Source organism: Stigmatopora nigra, chromosome 9 (assembly GCF_051989575.1).
Source record: "Stigmatopora nigra isolate UIUO_SnigA chromosome 9, RoL_Snig_1.1, whole genome shotgun sequence".
Lineage (NCBI taxonomy): Eukaryota > Metazoa > Chordata > Actinopteri > Syngnathiformes > Syngnathidae > Stigmatopora > Stigmatopora nigra.
The window spans coordinates 4,788,402-4,807,239 of NC_135516.1; the positions used below are offsets into that span (position 1 = coordinate 4,788,402).

The 18,838-nt window shown below is 38.6% G+C and overlaps 1 protein-coding gene across 4 annotated transcripts in view; it reads right to left on the minus strand.

Annotated features, from left to right (window-relative positions):
* cdh24b (cadherin 24, type 2b) overlaps positions 1–18,838 on the minus strand; it is a 116,977-nt gene that overhangs the window by 54,622 nt on the left and 43,517 nt on the right. The window contains exon 1 of one of the 4 annotated variants that reach the window (XM_077723995.1): positions 11,635–11,745. The exons of the other annotated variants lie outside the window; for them this stretch is intronic. The gene's annotated coding sequence lies outside the window, so the exon portion shown is untranslated. Of the gene's footprint in view, positions 1–11,634; positions 11,746–18,838 lie in introns of those variants that run through there. 4 annotated transcript variants of the gene reach the window in all.

Genomic DNA, 18,838 nt, shown 5'->3' on the forward strand with positions numbered 1-18,838 from the left:
AATCTCAATTTTGCCCTCTTTTGCATTACCTTTATAGATAAATTTTAAAGCATTTCAAACTGCTGTTTTAATTTCCTTTACATCCTTGATGAATTACCTGGATAACATTGAACGTTTGATTCATCACATACAAGAGTATGCCAAGGCAAATGCAAGCTATAAAAGCTGAAGGACTTAACATTGTCAGAAACTTTTAACATGTCTCTCTCATAATGTGATGTCTGCAGAGAACTATGTCACATCAAGAAGACATGTAACTCATTTGAAAATTACATCACATGTCAAAAATGTATGACCACCTTTGTGCCACACCCCATCCCTTGAGTAATGTCTCTGCGAGCACTGGGCGGAGCGTTGCATTATTTTAAATGTGATTACTTTATTGCCTCGCTTTCAGCAGCGCCACAACAACATACAAAATAGCCTGTCGAACTCAATTGGTCCATACAGCATGTAGGAAACATTGACATCCGCTATTAACACTGTGAAGTAAAGACTGCGTGAGAAATATGGAACTGCCTACAGGACCCCACCCTCTCAACCAAAAGGCCACAAGAGGAGCGCCAACCCTCCCCGCCCAATCATTACAGTTAGGGCACTTAATGAAATCTGTCATAAGCTATAATTCATGTTGATTAGAGGTGTCACATCATCATTATGATAGTCTTATGGCACTGCCCTAAGAAGCATTCAAATTATGTGTTACCCAGAATCTGTCAATGACATTGAGAACCTCAACCCCCTCAAGTAAATTCTACTACTTGCTTCCAGTGCTGGCGTTTCATATCACACCAGAAGCACAACTTCCATCCAATCATGTGCGTTGTGTTTTACTTGTCAAACATACTGTATTTCTTTTTGGCAATGTCAGATTCTGTTAGCAATTCACAGGAGTTTGATTGAAGTAAGGATGATCGAAGGGATAATATTCTACCTCCTTTTTCAGAACTTGTCTTGAAGCCTCTTTTTATCGCTATAAACAAACTTATGATGAACTGAATATGGAAGGAAATATTATCCTTGCCTCTCTGTTTTCTGTGTTGTCTCTTTCCACATCTCCCACACACACCACCTGTCATCCTCTCAGCTCATTTAGGGACTTATCTCACAGCTCTTTAACTCATTTTGTTTTAGCCTCCTCGTCTCTTGCCTGCTAGTTTGTCTCCCTTAAATCTGTGTCAATCACAAGGCTGTCACCATGTCCGTCACCCTTAGAGCACTGACGCTTCCATCAATCAGCCAATCTTATTCCTGGGCCTTGTAACATTGGACGTGACAGGGCTCGCGCCGCTTGACAAGAGGGCTACCGGAACATATATCTACTGAGGGGGGGAAAAAAACACAAAAATACATCTTTTATTGACATCGCAATAAACGGAAAATGTCTGATATTTGATAAAATATAAATATCATTGGAGCGAGTACAATGGTATGACATTGAATTCCACGTGTGTTATCTCCAAGGTACAGCATGAGGTGATGATCAGAGTGAATTCAATGACAGTGCCTTTTTCCCACCCAGAGGAACTTATCAGCAGGGATTTTGATGGCCAAGCAATCATTGCTAGGGGCACCTTGTTAACAAGCCTCGGGCAGGTGGTGGGGTGTAGAGCCGCATATCAACATGGCACAGCTGAGCACAATTTTTTGAGGGGGAGGTTTTGCTAGTTTGGTATTTATGTATATCACATCAAGTTAACATTAATCAAATAACATTTTTTCTTTTAAAAACAAAGCTAGTATGCTATATATTTAAAATGGCATGTTTCCTTGTGTTTATTAAAATGTTAATGTCATTTAACGAATTTATGTACAAAAATAAAATACTGCTCCTTTAAATGAGCATTTTTAAAAATGTCTATTTTCAGTCCTTTTTTCCCGAGACACAATATCGCAGTTATGTATATCTTTAATAGAACAGTATAAGTGTAGTGGATCTCTCAGTGAGTTGATTCATTGGAGCCATAAATATCTTAATTAAATTTCCACTACCAGTCCCAGCCCACTTAAAAAGTAAATGATCTCAGGGTGTGTTAGTACTGGAGGCAGATCCTTACCATTGATTGTTCTGTGTCATCTGACTAACGAGACTGGAAATTGTAATTACGATTTACCTCCTTGCTCACTGTCTTTTAGTCCTGCTAACCCTCCTGTTTCTCACAGAACAAGACACTGACTGAGTAGGAAGCCCACACACAACCATTTCACAACAAGAAAAATCCCCAAAAATACATTGTATACTCTTCTACTCACTTGCTAAAAATACTGGGCTCATTGAAGACTATCATCCACTATCGGCCTCTCAAATAACCGTATTTAAGAGGCTCCAGAATAAACGGAAACCTCCAAACAAGGAAAAAGTGTTTTGGGCTGCTTTTGAAAGCAAAGAAAGCTCAGAGGAATGCCTCTCTGGCCTCAGCGAAGTGAAAGAGAAAACTGGAGTCAGCTCCCACACAAGAAAAAATGGACCTCAAAAGAATTATGTATAGCTTCAGTAGGTCATATACCAGAAAAAAAAGCCAAGAAAGATATAGGGAAGTTCTGAAGAAGTGATTGCGTGTCAACGGAACCAAATGTAAGGAGATCCTGCATTGAAAGAGCACCCCTGGTGCTTAAGTGCAAAATGGTGTGCTGGTTTTTCCATTGAACCTTGGCAGATAAAAGTATAGCTGTCCATAAGTAAAAATAGAGGAAAAAGCTAGGGAGCTCATTCCCTTTCTAATGCATGACTTTATTCAAATGGGTCCAAGCCTTGGCTTTGTTTCAGCCATACTGACAGCGGGTGGTGATGCACCATGAGAGGGGATTGGCTGCCAAATAAGGGGCAAAAAAGTCCTTTTCAAACCTATAGTACAGAATATACCATTATCATCTGTAGTAGTGACGCGGTATGGCACTTCAGACTTGCACAAGGTACGTATTTTACATAAAGCATTTGGACAAAAGTAGTGGTGCTTAGCGTCTTGAAAGCTGCACTATTGAAGAAAACCTATTTTCACTACATCTGTCTCATTGTGTAGTCGTTCACTTGCCTGACTTTGGTGCGGGCAGGTGCAGGCTCAATTCCCGTTGGTGGCGGTATGATTGGGGATTTTATCGAAGGTTTTTAATATTATTGTTGACAAAAATTATCTCACAATAATTATCGTTATTGTTTTATCGCCCAGCTCCAACATCATCCACAGCCTAATGGATCAGAAGCATTCATTCATACATTCATTCATTTTCTGAACCGGTTTATCCTCATTAGGGTCGCGGGGGTGGTGGAGCCTATTATAGCGGACTCCGGGCCAGTAGGGAGGGACACCTTGCATCGTTGGCCAGCCGATCGCAGGGCACAAGGAGACAAACAACCAGGCACACTCACAGCCATACCTAAGGGCAAATTAGAGTCTCCAATCAGCCTACCATGCATGTTTTTTTGGAAAGTGGGAGGAAACTGGAGGATAATGCAAACCTGGATGTAACCCAGGACCCCAGAGCTGTGTGGCCGACACGCTAACCACTCATCCGCCGGGCCGCTGAATGAGGAGCAGCTCTAAAATAATTAAATTAATTAACTAAATAAATAGATGAATAAATAAATAAATGCATAAATAATTAAAATAATGAACTACATTTATAAAGTCATCTTCAAATTACTGGCCAACACAAAACATCCAACACTCTAATGTCATCAGCTGATTTAATTGTACAAAATAAGTTGTAACACTTGGCAGCGACTGTACTAGACTTAAGTTGGTACAACAGCATTTCATATACTGCCTAATAGAAAATACAAGCTCTCACTGCTTCCACTGCTGTAACTTTGGTTACGCTGAAGTGAGAGGCGCAATAAAATTCTAATAAATCTTGACAGGAGCGTTCAGAGAACCACAATGCCAGTGGGTCGTGACAGAGACTACATTTGTGGACCATGTTTTACTGCCTTGGCCCAAGTGCAAGTTTTTCTAACACTGTTTGTGTGGTTGTAACATCTACTATTACGGACGCGCTTTGTAGTTACACCCAGCGATTGCTTTTAATCTAAAGCCTGATTTGGCTCATAATTATTTTATGAAATAATGTGAAATATCAAAATTGTTATAAAAAAGTAAAGTATTACATAACAATAAAAAGAATTACGATAAGTTTTTGCCTCTTTTCTTGAATGATTTGAAGAACTACTTTACAATATCCATCACAATAGGCATTTAAGAGTGGGCTGCATACAATGGCTGTGAAGAGTTTAGTGTGAATATAGGTCACATTTTCCTGCCAAAATTGAGACTCTGCTCTCCATGCGAGAATTCCAAAATTTAGACTCTATTCGTCATAATTTTTAGAGAACTTTGACATAGACCTGGGCTATAAAACAATAACGATAATTATCATCCAATATTTTTTGTCAACAAAAATAATAAACATTTGATAATATTTTGATTTTTAATATATTGAAACTGCAATTACAGCACACAAACACCACAAAAAACGCGGCCGCTGATGCGACGTGAATGCTAGTTACAGACCAACACTGAGTAGAAGAAGATGGGAAGCAAAAGCTTTTTTTTAAGCAGGGTCAGCAATAGAGCCCCTAATACTGAGCATAAGAGTAAAAAGACTAATACAGTCAAAATGAGCAATTAAGAAATGCTGGACAATAGTGAGCCGGCCCACTAAAAGATCCAAGTGAAGTTTCCCCATTATTATCTTTCTTTCTTTTTTTTCTAATCCCATTTAAATACATTAGCACAAACAGCTGCTCTATTGAAACTCCTTAACCCATTTCAACCCACTCTCCTCATTTGAAGACAGCCTCTAATTCTTCTGTAATTTGATAACTACGAGTTTTCCACATTTGGGCGGCCCGGCGGTTAAGTGGGTAGAGCGTCGGCCTCACGGTCGGGGGCCTGGGTTCAAATCCATGTTGATCCACCTATGTGGAGTTTGAATGTTCTCCCCAGGCCTGTGTGGGTTTTCTCCAGGTACTCTGGTTTCCTCCCACATTCCAAAGACCTGCAGGGTAGGCTGATTGGACGATCTAGATTGCACCTATGTCCCAAAGTCAGCTGTGATAGGCTCCAGCACCCCCCGCATCCCAAGTGAGGATAAACCAGTTCAGAAAATGAGAAGAGATGAGAAGAGTTTCCCCATTTTATACAAATGTTCTTACAGTATTGCAAAAATGTAAACTTTGTTACCTTGGGTTAAAATGGGTTAAGTTCATCTTTTTTTAAATGCCCATATGTGAAGTAAATTGACAGTTTATTTCTGTGAAGCTCAAAATAGTCTGCTTGTCAATGCTGATGATGTCCTGAGTTGATTTTTTATTTCATATTGCACAGCAACTTTTTGTTTGAAGGCAAATTTATAAAATTAAAGACGCCTGTCAAAATGTCTGCATGTTTTATTATATTTTACTTTTCATAGTGGGAGGGAGTTGTCCTATCTTTATTGTACAATAATGTGGTAGAAGTCATTTATTCACAGACGTTTAAAATTTAAAAGACGATGTGATAGTGATAATTATCAATACAGCCAGCAGCATGTCTTTGGAATGTGAAACGAGACCAGAGTACCCAGAGAAAACCAACTTAGTTCCGGAGAGAACATGCAAACTCCCCACAGGTGGACATGACCTGGATTTGAACCCAGGACGCCAGAGCTGTGAGCCTGACGCGCTAACCACTAATTTTGTAAATATGACAAATTACCATAATAAAAACTGTATGTGTAAATGTAATTAATTACTTTATATGTAGTATTTTTTACAAAGTTAAAATTAGCATGGAACAGCTAACAGATAAACAACTTATTTTCGTTTAGGCTTAATGATGAAGCCAATAAAAGAGGAATGACTGAATATGGCATGATTAGTTTCGGTTTCTGGATTTTTATTATAATCGGTGGCAGTTAAAACCAAATGGCCACTTTTATTTTATGGACAATGAAAATAAAAATTGTGCCTCACAGATTCCTATTCAACTCAACTTTACTTCCTGGACACTTCATGAATAACTGTAGCTATAATAACACTGAACACTGGGACACTGAATTGGTGGCCAGCCAATCGCAGGGCACAAACAACCGTTCACCCACACATTACCTCGCATGTGTTTAGGGTACCCATGCGTTTCGTCGACAGACATTTGGTCGACCGACGTTCGGTCGACCGACGTTCGGTCGACCGACGTTCGGTCGACCGACAGTTCTCTCTCTCTCTCATGAATATAATTTTGAGAGCGAGACATTACCTGGTTGATCACTTTTAACAGTAAACTCTTTCTTTCTATCTCTCATGATTATAATTTTGAGAGCGAGCAAATCTGGCGACCAAACGTCCGTTCAACGAAACGACCATCGACAAAACATCCGGCGACGAATCGTCCGTCGACGAATCGTCTGGTCACGGAATATAGCTATCGCACTGATATGTAAACAGGGGAAGAGCATTCAAATAAACGTCCAGCTATTTTAAATTATTATAATTTTCCCACACAGCAAAACATCTGAGGGCTCTTCAGCTTGAGCCTCTCTGCTGAGCTATGAGGCTCATTAGCAACAATGTTTTACATGTACAAAGTTCAGTGGATTTTTAGTGTCAGGGACATACTCTGATTGTTGCCAATGTCTTTCTTGGTAATACGTAAGGCCCTTCTTTTTTTCTATAAATTTTGAATCATCTGCTGCCAAAAACCTTACTGCCATTACACCTGATCCTTAATAAGCTTGTCTCGCTTCCTCTTCTGCCTGGCTGCATATGCAGCATCAAAAAGCTATGGGATCCTTTCAACACGCTGGCTGCTTTTCAGCTGCCGAGGACTCCACAGTACTGTTTCAGACTTTGTCCTCAGTCATTCAGCCATATGCACCCATTAGGGTGTTAGCAAAAGTGCGTACAAGTAAAATAATGACATAGTAATATCTTTTAAATAAATGTTAAACAAAAGCTCCACTTATTTTTCCTGCTCTTTTTATTCTTTGTGAATCCCATCTTTGTCGCCTAAATACTGAGGAAAACCTTTATCAGCACAGCTCTTGTGCTACCAGTCTTGAAAAAGTATTTGATCTTAGTTACAAAAGCATTCTATGAACTCGCTCCTAATCGTATCCATGCCCCAATAACACCACCCCTTGCAACCCCGAGCAACCACCACCATTTTCACAATGTTTACTTATCATTGCATGTTTTTCTTCACCTCAAATAAATATATCTTGTGATTCAGAAAGTCAGAAAGGCATGAATGACTTTGGAATACCACGATAGTGATTTTAAATGCCTTGTTTGATACACTGATAGGCGTTTTTTTTCTCCAACTCAACAGTGTTTTATCAGTGGTACTTCGGTTTTTACCATATTTATCAAATGTAAAGCCTTCAAAGACATCTGGCCTAATCCTAGAATGTTTTCATTGACCCATCACTGGGTTATGAGGACATGAAAATACTTTATTGTTGTCATTCTCAGGCTGCTGTAGAGCTCAGTGTCTGCTGTACTGACTTCATTGGTTACGAGTGCTTTGGAAAAGCTGGTCGACAAACTTTTGACAGAGAAGAAAGACCATGAGCCAGCTACACCCAATGCAGTTTTAAGAGAAGATGATAGGATTGAGCACAAGGCATACTATCTGGGACAAAAACCAGCCTGAAACTGCAACTCACTAACACTAAAAAGTCCAGATTTTTGGGAGGGGAGACCAAGACCATAACTAAGTCTTATTAAAGTCAAGCTAGTAAATAACCACAACTTTCCAAATGTTGTTTTAAGAGTTAGGGTTAGGCTAACCTACAATGTACAAGACTAGGATAAAACCATCTTCTCCCTTGTAAAATACTTGCAGTATGTCAGGTTTGCCATTAGACATTTCCAAATTTATGCACAAATAAAGATGAAAAAGACAGTTTTCTGGATTTTTACTTGCAAGGATAAAGACCGTTGAGCCAGCCTCGCAATTCTGTTCTGATCTTACACATCTTTTCTGTCATTTTATTCTTTTTGAGAGCCCTAATTACAATGTATGTCTCAACTTTAAGGGGAGGGGTGAAAACATAAGTGAGACTTTTGAGCATGCGTGTGTATTGATATATGTGTAGTCAAAACAGGTGAAGGTCTGGAAACCTTGTGGAGTATATGTGGTGGATGTGGGTGAAGTTCAAGGCGTTCTAGATCCTCTTTGTTTAGTCTAACCAAGGTTTTCAGATTTTACTTCGTTGCAAGCAAGTATAGTACTAATAATGATGAGCAAAGCTAATGTATATTAATATTAAATAAAACCCTGACACACTCGAACCTGGATTTTTTTTACCAGGCAGTCAGAGTAAATGTCAGGCTTGCTCGGGACCTACTGAAATAATTTGTACTAAACATTGCAGTTGGCCTCACAACAACAAACATCTTTGAGAATTGCGAACAATGCATCGACCTGTTTTTTTCCCAGCAAGATGAGATGGATCATGACCTAGGTCTGACAAATTTCCGATGTGTGAAAGAACTTTATTTCAGTGTCATAAAACATACAAATAGATTTGTTGTCTGTCTGTCTCTCTACTGCTTACTAATTTTCCAATTCCTCTCTCTTTCTCATGCAAACGGTTGCCATTGCATAATTGGCACCAAGCAGTTCTCTTTGAGTGATATTTCCTAGGGTTCAGTTTGTGAAAATGCCACAGCAGATATTTGTCAGTCTTGATCACCCTTTGTTAAGAATTTGTTTTCCTACCCTCATTAGATGTGTCATGTTATGTTGGGGTTTTGTTGTTTGGGTGTTTTTCCTTGAGTGTCATGTCCATGTGAGGACCCATTATTTTCAACTGCTGTGTCTCTCCTGCTTGCCTTCCCTCGTATGAACCAGGTTTTTCCTATTGTCATGTCAACCCCTGCTGGTGTATTTAAATCCCACATCTCAGTCAGCCCTTGTCGGGCTATTTTTTGAGAAATGTCATGTTTGTTTTTGCATTTAGCTGGTGTTATGTTGGTGTGCTTTGTGTCCCATCATGTTATCCCCCAGTGTGTTTAATTTTTTTTGTGTTGGTATTTTTCCCAGATTTCTTAATGTAAGGTTTTATTTTGGTAAACTGCCTTTGTTCATTATTATTACATTAGTACACCCGTACTCCTTTTTTTCCGCCTGATTTGCTGGATCGGGATCCAACTCTGTTCCACTCACCGCTTCATAACAAAATGAGGTGTCTGGGAGCCAAAAATAAACAGGAAATATGGTTTTAATTGTCATTACCACACTTGAAATTATTAATCTAAACTATGTTTTGTACTTAAATCTGCTCTGGGTAACTAATATGCTGTTGTATCATAAAACCATTAGCTGTAAGGTAACATTTGAAATGCAGCAAAGAGTTGGAGTAGATAGTCATCCATGATTAAGCAATAGCTGACAGCATTCAGTACTGAACAAGTATTGTGCAGATTACTGATGGAATATGGTATTCTCCAGAATACTGATGGAATATGATGTTCTCCAGATTACTGATGCAATATGGTATTCATTCATTTTTTGAACACCTTATCCTCACATCAGTCGTGGGGGGTGCTGGAGTCAATCCCAGCTAACTGTGGGCAACATGCGGGGGACACCCTGAATAGGTGGCCAGTCAAGGGAAAACCATTCACAGTCACACTCATAAGAGCATTTTGACATATTCAACCAGCCTACCATGGATGTGGGAGGAAACCGGAGTACAAAACCCATGGAAAACCCAGGGACAGCATGCAAACTCCACACAATGAAACCAACCTGAGATCAAACCCTCAACCCCAGAACTGAGAGGCCAATGTGCTAAGCAATCGGTCGCTGGGCCACCTTGAATGTGGTATATTTGGTTAAATATAGTCCCCTTGGTACAAACCAGGTGCATTCATTTGTTTTCTGAATAATCCTAAATGTTCCCAAAGTCACTAGAGTTCACACTTATTTTAGGACTATAAGGAAACTGTTACTTTGATCATATTTGACCAGTTTTAATTCATTAGGAAATAAGTTTATCAGTCAATTCATGTATATTCTTAAATATGAATATATCCATTTCAATATATTTTATTGTAACTTTCTCAGTGATTCGCATTCCTTGAAGGCACACATTACAATAGATTACTTTTAATTTAGCATAAAAGTAAATTACATTCGGCGACATACCAGGAAAAGCTTGACTTCATAGGACTTGAAGATGATTAATCTACCTAAGTTTTAATAAATCACTGTCCCTCACTGCATTTTACAACATCGGAGGCATTTGAACAGAACACAGCCAAGGTTGTCTGTGATTTTGAGTGATGGTTTGCCAAGCAGGAGCGGGCTCCTTCAGGACTCTCCTCTTGGTCTCGAAGGAGACTAAATAATGACACTCAATTATTATCCTCAATCTGATAATTTCATCCCTTTAAAGTACATTTGAGTAATATTTTCATGTCTATCTCCTGCAGAACTGTGAAAATGAAAAGCTCGAGCAGTTTCTTTTAAAAGCTATCAGAAATTCATGCATTTACCTCTATTGTGCTTTGAAAACTGTGTTCACGTTTAGTTTTATGGTGGCAAAATACAGAGCAGTTAAAACTATTTGAAATATTAAATGTCAAACAATGCAGTCACAAAACTTATTTTATATCGTGGTGAGCGACAATGTTGGTGCCAAGGCCTTTATTCAATTTACTGATATTACCCACTTTAAATACTAGCCCCTATCACATCGCAATTATAAAAATTAACCTTAAAGCATACTTTTTGCACAGTGTGGCTTGTGGGCGTGGTTGGAGTTAGTATGGGAAATATCATGTTACACTTTCTTAAGCATTTTACGTCCCTGAGAACACATTAGAAACCCGTCTTGCAGGACGAAAGATTCTGTAAACCCACCAAAGTAATGTTCTTAAAACGTTGGCAGCAAACCCAATACATTTGATTAATAATTACAAGTACTACTGCCTAATTAATATAATGTCAACTGTTAGTTATCCTATTGCAAGCATACATACAAGTAGTAAAGTGACAAATAAGGACCATTAAAAAAAGAGGAATGATCACGTCAAATGTACATAAACACACCCATGAAATAACTGATTGCTGAAGTACAAGTTCTGTATTTTACTTCCCACATATATATTTTTATGACTAATGTCCCATTTGTGCAATTAAACCGATTGCCAACAACCATATTCCCAATGATTTTAAAGTGTTGCTGGGTGATCATGCTATTAGGGATATCAAATCAAGCCTTCCAAAGACTAACCATAATTTCCAAGCTGAGCAGTGACATTCATAAAGAGATGAAGAGCCTTCTTTTAATATGGATAAAAGATAGACAATTAGCAGGAGATAGCGTGACCGAGGCGATAATATGAATATAAGCCAGCGGAATTTACATCAATTTAAAAGCAAAGCAAGCATCCGAAAAAAGGGGAGCCTTCAACACCACCAGAATCCTTCATTTAAGTCTCTCTTTCTCTCTCTCTTGCTTTCTCCAACGCGTACCCCACGTTGTACTGAATATAGTGTGTAATTTTAGTATTAAACATCATAACCACTAGTTATTTGTTACTCATTTAGTAGATGGTGAATTAGAACCAATAGGCAGCAGGTGATAGCTTGCATTTTCTTCCTGAACGTGGCAGTGACAAAATAGTAACATGCACTTTATACTTACAAACAATTGATTGACTTTGAAATGGCTCCAAGTGATTTTCCTGACTTGTTCAAGTCAAGGATCCTCTTTTTCAGATCCATGCTGAGCTCTTTTGACTTTCCCATTGCAGCGTTTGTGGGCATTTGCATCCAATGAGCCCTATTTAAATGGTCTTAGAGAAGTCACCAGCTGTAGTCACTCATAATCACTCACAAGAAGTTAAGAGGCCATGCTCTGAAGCTCATTTCACTGACACAACTTTCTAAGTCACCAAAATTGCTAATTTGTGTTGCTGTATATATATTTTTGACCCAGCAAATTTGATCACTTTTTCTGTTAACCCATTATAAAGTCATAAAAGAACCAAACTTGATGAAGGTTTTTTGTGACCAAGAACTATATGTTCCAATCACTCTAACAGAGAAAAATTTGAGTTATAGAAATAACTGGAAACTCAAGAGAGCCATGACATTATGTTTTTCACAAGTGTATGTAAACTTTTGACCACAACTGTATATATATAAATAATCCATTATACAGTTAGAAAGTCACTGGAGTACACCGGCCACCCTTCTTCTGTAATTTTTGTCATCTTAATTAATTACTGTGGGTGCAGGTTTTTGTTCCAACCAATCCAACACAGACACTTTGACCAATAATACTTCTGCAGAAAACAAGAAACACCTGACTCCAATCCACTGATTGCACTTGAACACCAGATTGGTGAAAAAAAGGGTGTTCTCTTTCTGGGTTGGAATGACAACCCGCACTTACAGTGGCCCTTTGTGGAATAGTTTGAAGACCACTGCTTTAGCCATTAAGCGGCTTCCTGCCTCTACCTACAATATTTTATTTAGCAGAGCAAAGGAGGGGCTTGGATGGGAGTTTTTGCAGGATGCATGCATTTCTGATGTTGGCTTGCCAAGGCAACTATGTGACTACTATAAGTAAATGAGACCTAATACATCAGACACATGAACAAGGGAATAGCCCGAGAACAAAAAATGCATTTGGAACAGAAAGTACATTTCTTGTCACCTATCAGTGGTGAGCTCCTCTTCAGTCTAGGTGCGATAATGAACCCACCTAAATCACATGGCTGTGAGTTAAAGTCATACTCAAAGTTGTACCCTGGAAGCCCTCAATTCCAAGGCTTTAGGGATTTGGATGGAAGACATCACACATTGGTGACAGATGGAGATGAACCCCACTCCACCCTTTGCTTTTGTCTCCAATAGTGTGCTAACAGGGCCACTCTGTACGGAAAAGTCATGTGTTTCTAGCACAAAATCCACATCACGGTCCGTTGAAAAGCTTACACTTTAATCTTGCATGACGGATTGAACCTACCACTGCAAAAGTCGTTTTCTTCCCTTCCAAATTCTCTTATAGACACTTATGTTTGAGTTGAAGGCTGTGTGTGTTTGTGTGGCCACATCAAAGTGAATATGATGTATACCATACACTTTCTCACACATCTCTATCAAATGAGTGTATGCCCTTCCTTCCATTCCTTGCTTTAAATATATTCAGCAGCCTATAGCTATTGAATTTTTGCAGCTACACTCGAAAGTGTGAATAAACAGATGACAGTGGCAAGAAATGAAAAAATGGGTACCCTCCCCCCTTTTTTCACAGGGAAAAGAACAGAATGTAAAATAGACCGTCACACAGACTTGGTCTGTACAAGAGAACAAATCCCTACGGAAAATATCCAAGGAGGCATGCAGATGACCTGGATTTTGTTTCTATGCCTGGCATGGATTTCAGTACACTAGTAGAAATGGTCTTTGAGATAAAGAACGTCCGTACACTTGCAAATAAATGCTCTACCTGTTTACTTGTGTGCTAATCTATGCCAAATAACCTATTTGTTCCTTCCCTCTTGCATATATCCTTTCTTTTTCAAAATCTTCAGGTCTCTGCCACTGTGGGCATTAAGAATTCAAAGATCTTTCTGTTGCATGCATAGTAGTTATCACTGCATCTCTTTCCCTTCCTTACGATTTCTCTCTAATCTTTCTTAATCTCCCTGCCCAGGGTGAAGTGAGAATTAGTTTCTCACTCTCTTTCATCAATCTTTCACAGCGGCTTCTCCTTCCATCTACCTCTCGTCACTTAACTTTTCTTGGACCCGCTCTCCTCCAAATTCATCAGTAGTGTTGTTATTAGTTAGTTTGATTCTTCTTTTTTGAGCAATAGCGGTTACACAACTGTGTCATTCTTCACTTTTCTTTGTTCGTCACCACTTTTGAATCTGTTAGGCTTAAAGTTTGTCTCTACTGCAATTGAGGTGCCATTTGGGGTGTGCTATGCAAGACCCTGCGCATATTCTATTCAGCAAACATACTGAACATTTTGCTGTTGCTTTGTTGGAAGAGATTGACCAGAGCCTTGCATTCTTATCCAACAAAAGGTAAAACATCAAAACTGAAGGTACACTTGTGTATAAGCACAAGAGCTTAAATAATCATCTTGTTCTTTTCTTACTTAATCGAGGGATTACTGTATGTTTAGCCACATCCGGAACTAATGCAAAAAGTATTTAATTAACACAAATTAAGTGAATTGGGAATGGTTGGCTTTCTCAATGCATACCGTACAGATAACTGGCGACATGTAGTCCACCTTTCACACACAAAGTCATCAGGGATAGGCTACAGCATGCTGTGACTCTGACAAAGATAGATGGTGCTGAAAATGAATGAATTAATGGATAAATACCCACCATTGATTTGTCATGTAAATGTATGCACAAAACACAAACGTGCATGTCTTATATCCAAAGCGCAAATTATGTTGCTCAACTTTTATAATAATATAACAGTAATATTGGTGGCCATGCGGCTTGAGTAGTCAGCATGTCAGCCTCTCAGCTCTGGGGTCTTGGTTCAAATTTAGGTCGGTCCACCTGTGTCGAGTTTGCATGTTCTCTCCGGAACTAAGTTGGTTTTCTCTGGGTACTCTGGTCTCGTCCCACATTCCAAAAACATGCATGATATGCTGATTGGACACTCTAAATTCCCCTTAGGTATGAGTGTGAGAGTGAACGGTTGTCCATCTCCTCGCACCCTGCGATTGGCTGGCTAACTCTGGTCTGAAGTGAGCTGAGATAGGCTCCAGCACCCCCCATGACCTTAGTGAGGATAAATGAAATGAGATGAGAATAGTAATATTCTAAATCTTGTGTATTTTTTAAAGTGTCCCTCTGGCCTTAATATCTAATGCCACAACTTGCATTCAACCAACACTGCCGACATCCTATAAGTCCCCTTGCACTCATTTTGTACTTTTAAGTATGCAGTTAATGTGCAGCTGAAGGGAAACGCTGAGCAAAGCCAAGAGACACATGAGAGTGGATACGATAAGAGTCAGATAAAGGGAACACTGGGCATTAATGAAAACAGTAAGTAGTGGGAAGGGGCTGCCGTGAAGATTAGCTGTAGTGGGAAAAACAGGCTGTACAACAAAGTTAACAGAAATTGGAGTAATGCCGAAAAAAACTGATGTAATAACTAACTCAATGTATTTCAGTTTTATTCCTCTTTTGGAAAAATAAAATAGGATGAGAAGGAAAATAATTCAGGAACGAGTAAGAGAAAATGAGGATAGACCTCACGAACTAAGATTGATAAAGGGCTTCTAGGGCAGTAAATAAATGTTCAACAGGATTGAATCAGTATTTGTAAATACTGCATACTGATAGGTTGGCTTAATTCAGTGCGATCTGTAGGAATCAACCAAGAGATGCGTGTTTGTTATTAGCATGTGTGGAAGAAGAAAGCATGAGAAATCACATTAATAGCGATGAATGCTAATGAAAGTGATTGGCGTAATCAAAGCAACGACAGCGGAAGGAAAAAGACACCAGGCGGTATCATCTCATTTGCTAATACAAAAAACTTTTACAGGCGATACTTAATGCCTTCCACAATTGAAAACACATTTACTATGTATTTTGAAAACTGATCAATAGAATTCCCTATTATTGAAGTGTTACTGTGAGGGCTAGGCATTATACCACTACATATTTTTTCGTTCATATGTGAAGCTTCAAACTTCTATGAATATCATTGATAAAGATTTATTAGCAACATCTTGGGAATTTTGTCAAAAGAATACAGAGACTTTCAGTCCTTAAAAGGGGTGAAAGGACAAAAAGATTACACATTTTCATGTAATTTTACTTTTCAATTCTGAGAATGACTCTCAAGAAATAACATTAGAAAATATGAATTGTTTATTGCTCTCTCCATCAAAAAGGTTCCCGACCCTTGCCCTATAGGTGGATTATCATATATATATGATCATTGGGTTGTTTAAATATTTGGGTGCCAACATTGAATATTTAAATGGAATATAGCTGTGAACTTCCCTAATAACAAATGAAGTACCAGTTGCATTCCTGGGAGGATCCCGGGGGCACAGTATATCAACAATCAAGCCAATTAACCCCTATACATCGACTGGGATCGCTTGCTGTGACGATAATGTAGTTAAACAATGTAACATATGTACTAAAGTCAGGCAAGCAGAGGGCATCTGTTCAACAAATCAGCAAAGTACTTATAATCACATTTCACACCACACTAATCACTTCAACCTAATTCATCATCCATATGAAATCAACCCTACGTTTTAAGACATAGAGGTGGAGGAAAAGGATTGGGGATGTAGATGAAGGGAAAAAATGGATAAAAGAAAAGAGAAGTCTATAAACGTCTTGAAATTTAAGAAAAAACGTATTTTTTTTTTATCTGAAGCTCACTAATTTAATCTCAGAACGCATGTGATTGACAAAACTCTCAGGCCTTTGGGCTCCTACCATTTCAAGAACAGAATTCCGAAAATCCCTAATCCTTCCCCCGATAGCAACAGCCCGCAAGGAAGAGGCCACCTCAAAAAGAACGAAGAAACATGATGGAGAAGAATTTGGAAGAAAATGAACCCCGCCTGCTGCTTACATAAAATTCCTCTTTAATTAAAAGTCTAAATCCCCTTTACTTTAAACCCCTTAATAATTAAAACTGTGATCTCTCTCTTTCCCTGCCCTCACACAAAATTGAAAAACAATATCAAACTTTTGCAATTTTTGCTTAAAAACTCATTAATTAAATATTGCAAATGAACAGAGGTGCCATATCAAGGCAGAACCCCACTTTTCTCATTAGCCGCTGGTTAAGTGATCCTAAAGGCAATGTTTACCAAAGGGACACTAAAGAGGAAAATATTATAATTTTACCCACGCTAATTGCAGTCGTTATAGTAAGGGGGCCAAAAGGGATATTCTGTATGACTGAGATCACAGGGAAAGTGGATTTCAGATGATCCGCTGTGGTTTCCTCTCCAAGGCTTCACGTTTTATAGCACTTATGAAATGTTATGAGATATTCAATATTACATTCCCAAACAATTTCGCAGGGGAACAAGGCGGGTAAAGTACCACAATCGGGACTTGGAATAATTCCGAAATGATTTTCATAAACATCCTCTGTTAAAAATAAGATGATAAAATATCGTATACAACAATGTCAGAGCTCACTAATAATACTTTATCTAGTTGGCACAAATCAAATGTTCACTTTGCAAAAGGTTGCTTTTCATCTTGGTGTTTATGCATTTTCCTTGCCTACCTTCTCACTGTGTTTCTTATGCGTTAAAAATAGAGATGCAGTGTGTTCGTTTCATGCTGGCACAATATTTTGCCAAATGACAAGTCACATAACAAAGACACTGTTTCTACTAATGTATGCACTTGTATTTCTAACCTAAGTTCAATAAGATCATAACAACAATGGTAAAATGCAAAAATAATACTGCCGTCAAAATGTTCTGCTAGATTTTATATTAAGCATTTTAAATAAGTAACTCTTAAACTTCCATTTAATAGAATATTCTGGGGTCCTGGGTTCAAATCCAGGTCACGTCCACCAGTGTGGAATTTGCATGTTTTCCCTTATTCTCCCCCCGCGACCCTAATGAGGATAAAACGGTTCAGAAAAATGAGATAAATGAATACATCAATAGAGAAAAATAAAAAAAATCGTATTAGCAAGACCACAATTTAAATGGGTTAGCAGTCGGGCAGGGGTGCTCACGATATTGATCGCGAGCTACAGAAAGATTTGATCTAAGGATTGGATTTGTAATAGATTCTCATATGGGACTTGAGCTGGGAAATAGCGCCATTGCGAGTCCAAGCACAATTATTACCTGCTTAAACTATTTTGGGTCCTGCTGGCATATGGTATATATAGTACATAACTACTTTACTTTGTCAGGGGTCCGGGAAAAGGAGTAGATCGCTCAAAGTTGGCTCCTTGAAGAGTATGTCTTTAAGCAAAAAAGTTTGAGCACCCCTGCGGTAGAGGGTACATAGAATAATGATACAGTTCCACAGTTTAGACAGGTCAAATCAGAGCATTCACTAACTATATTTGACATGTTTGTTAAAGAGTGACTTAACACTGTCAAATGTATCAAATAAAATCCTTTGAATGTTGTGTGCAGTCATGAAAAAAAGGACCGTCAAATTCACTTCAGGTACACAGAATTCTACAGGGATACAACACACAGATTTCTACAGGGATCCAACGCACAGATTTCTACCGGGACCTAACGCACAGATTTCTACTGGGATCCAACACTGCAATCACATTTTATTAATGAACCTTTAAATTCTCCAATACTAAATATCTTATCCCATTTTCCACAAAAATGTAGGCATTTATTTTGCTCCCACTTTATCTTATCACCTGCTGGCTGCTCTCAAAGGACAAGGTGTGAATGTACAAAGTGTCTTTTGGTCAACTCACCGTGAAAGCCTGTTATGAAAAATTCAAGGCACTTGCTGTTTTGGCCACCGCAGAGCTTTCCTCTGTCATTCAAAGACTACAGAGCAGCTCTATTCTCATATCTAGAGTCGGTCGATCCATTTTCCAGGTGAAAATATTATTGACCATCTCAACATGCAACCCCATATTATTGGACTTTTCCCTTAGCTTCTGCTACATGGTTTCATTTAACTACCAGTCTAAATATTTTATTTCAATCGATTTCTTCCCCTACCTCTTTGCATCATTTGTAGAGTAATGTGAGGTTTCAACCAGATTATTGCAATCCGTTGACAATGATCGACTGTAAAATATGCTATTTTAAAATGTACTTAATAATATTCACCAGGGTAAGATCGGTCAAAAGAAAAGCACACTGTGTTATTAACATG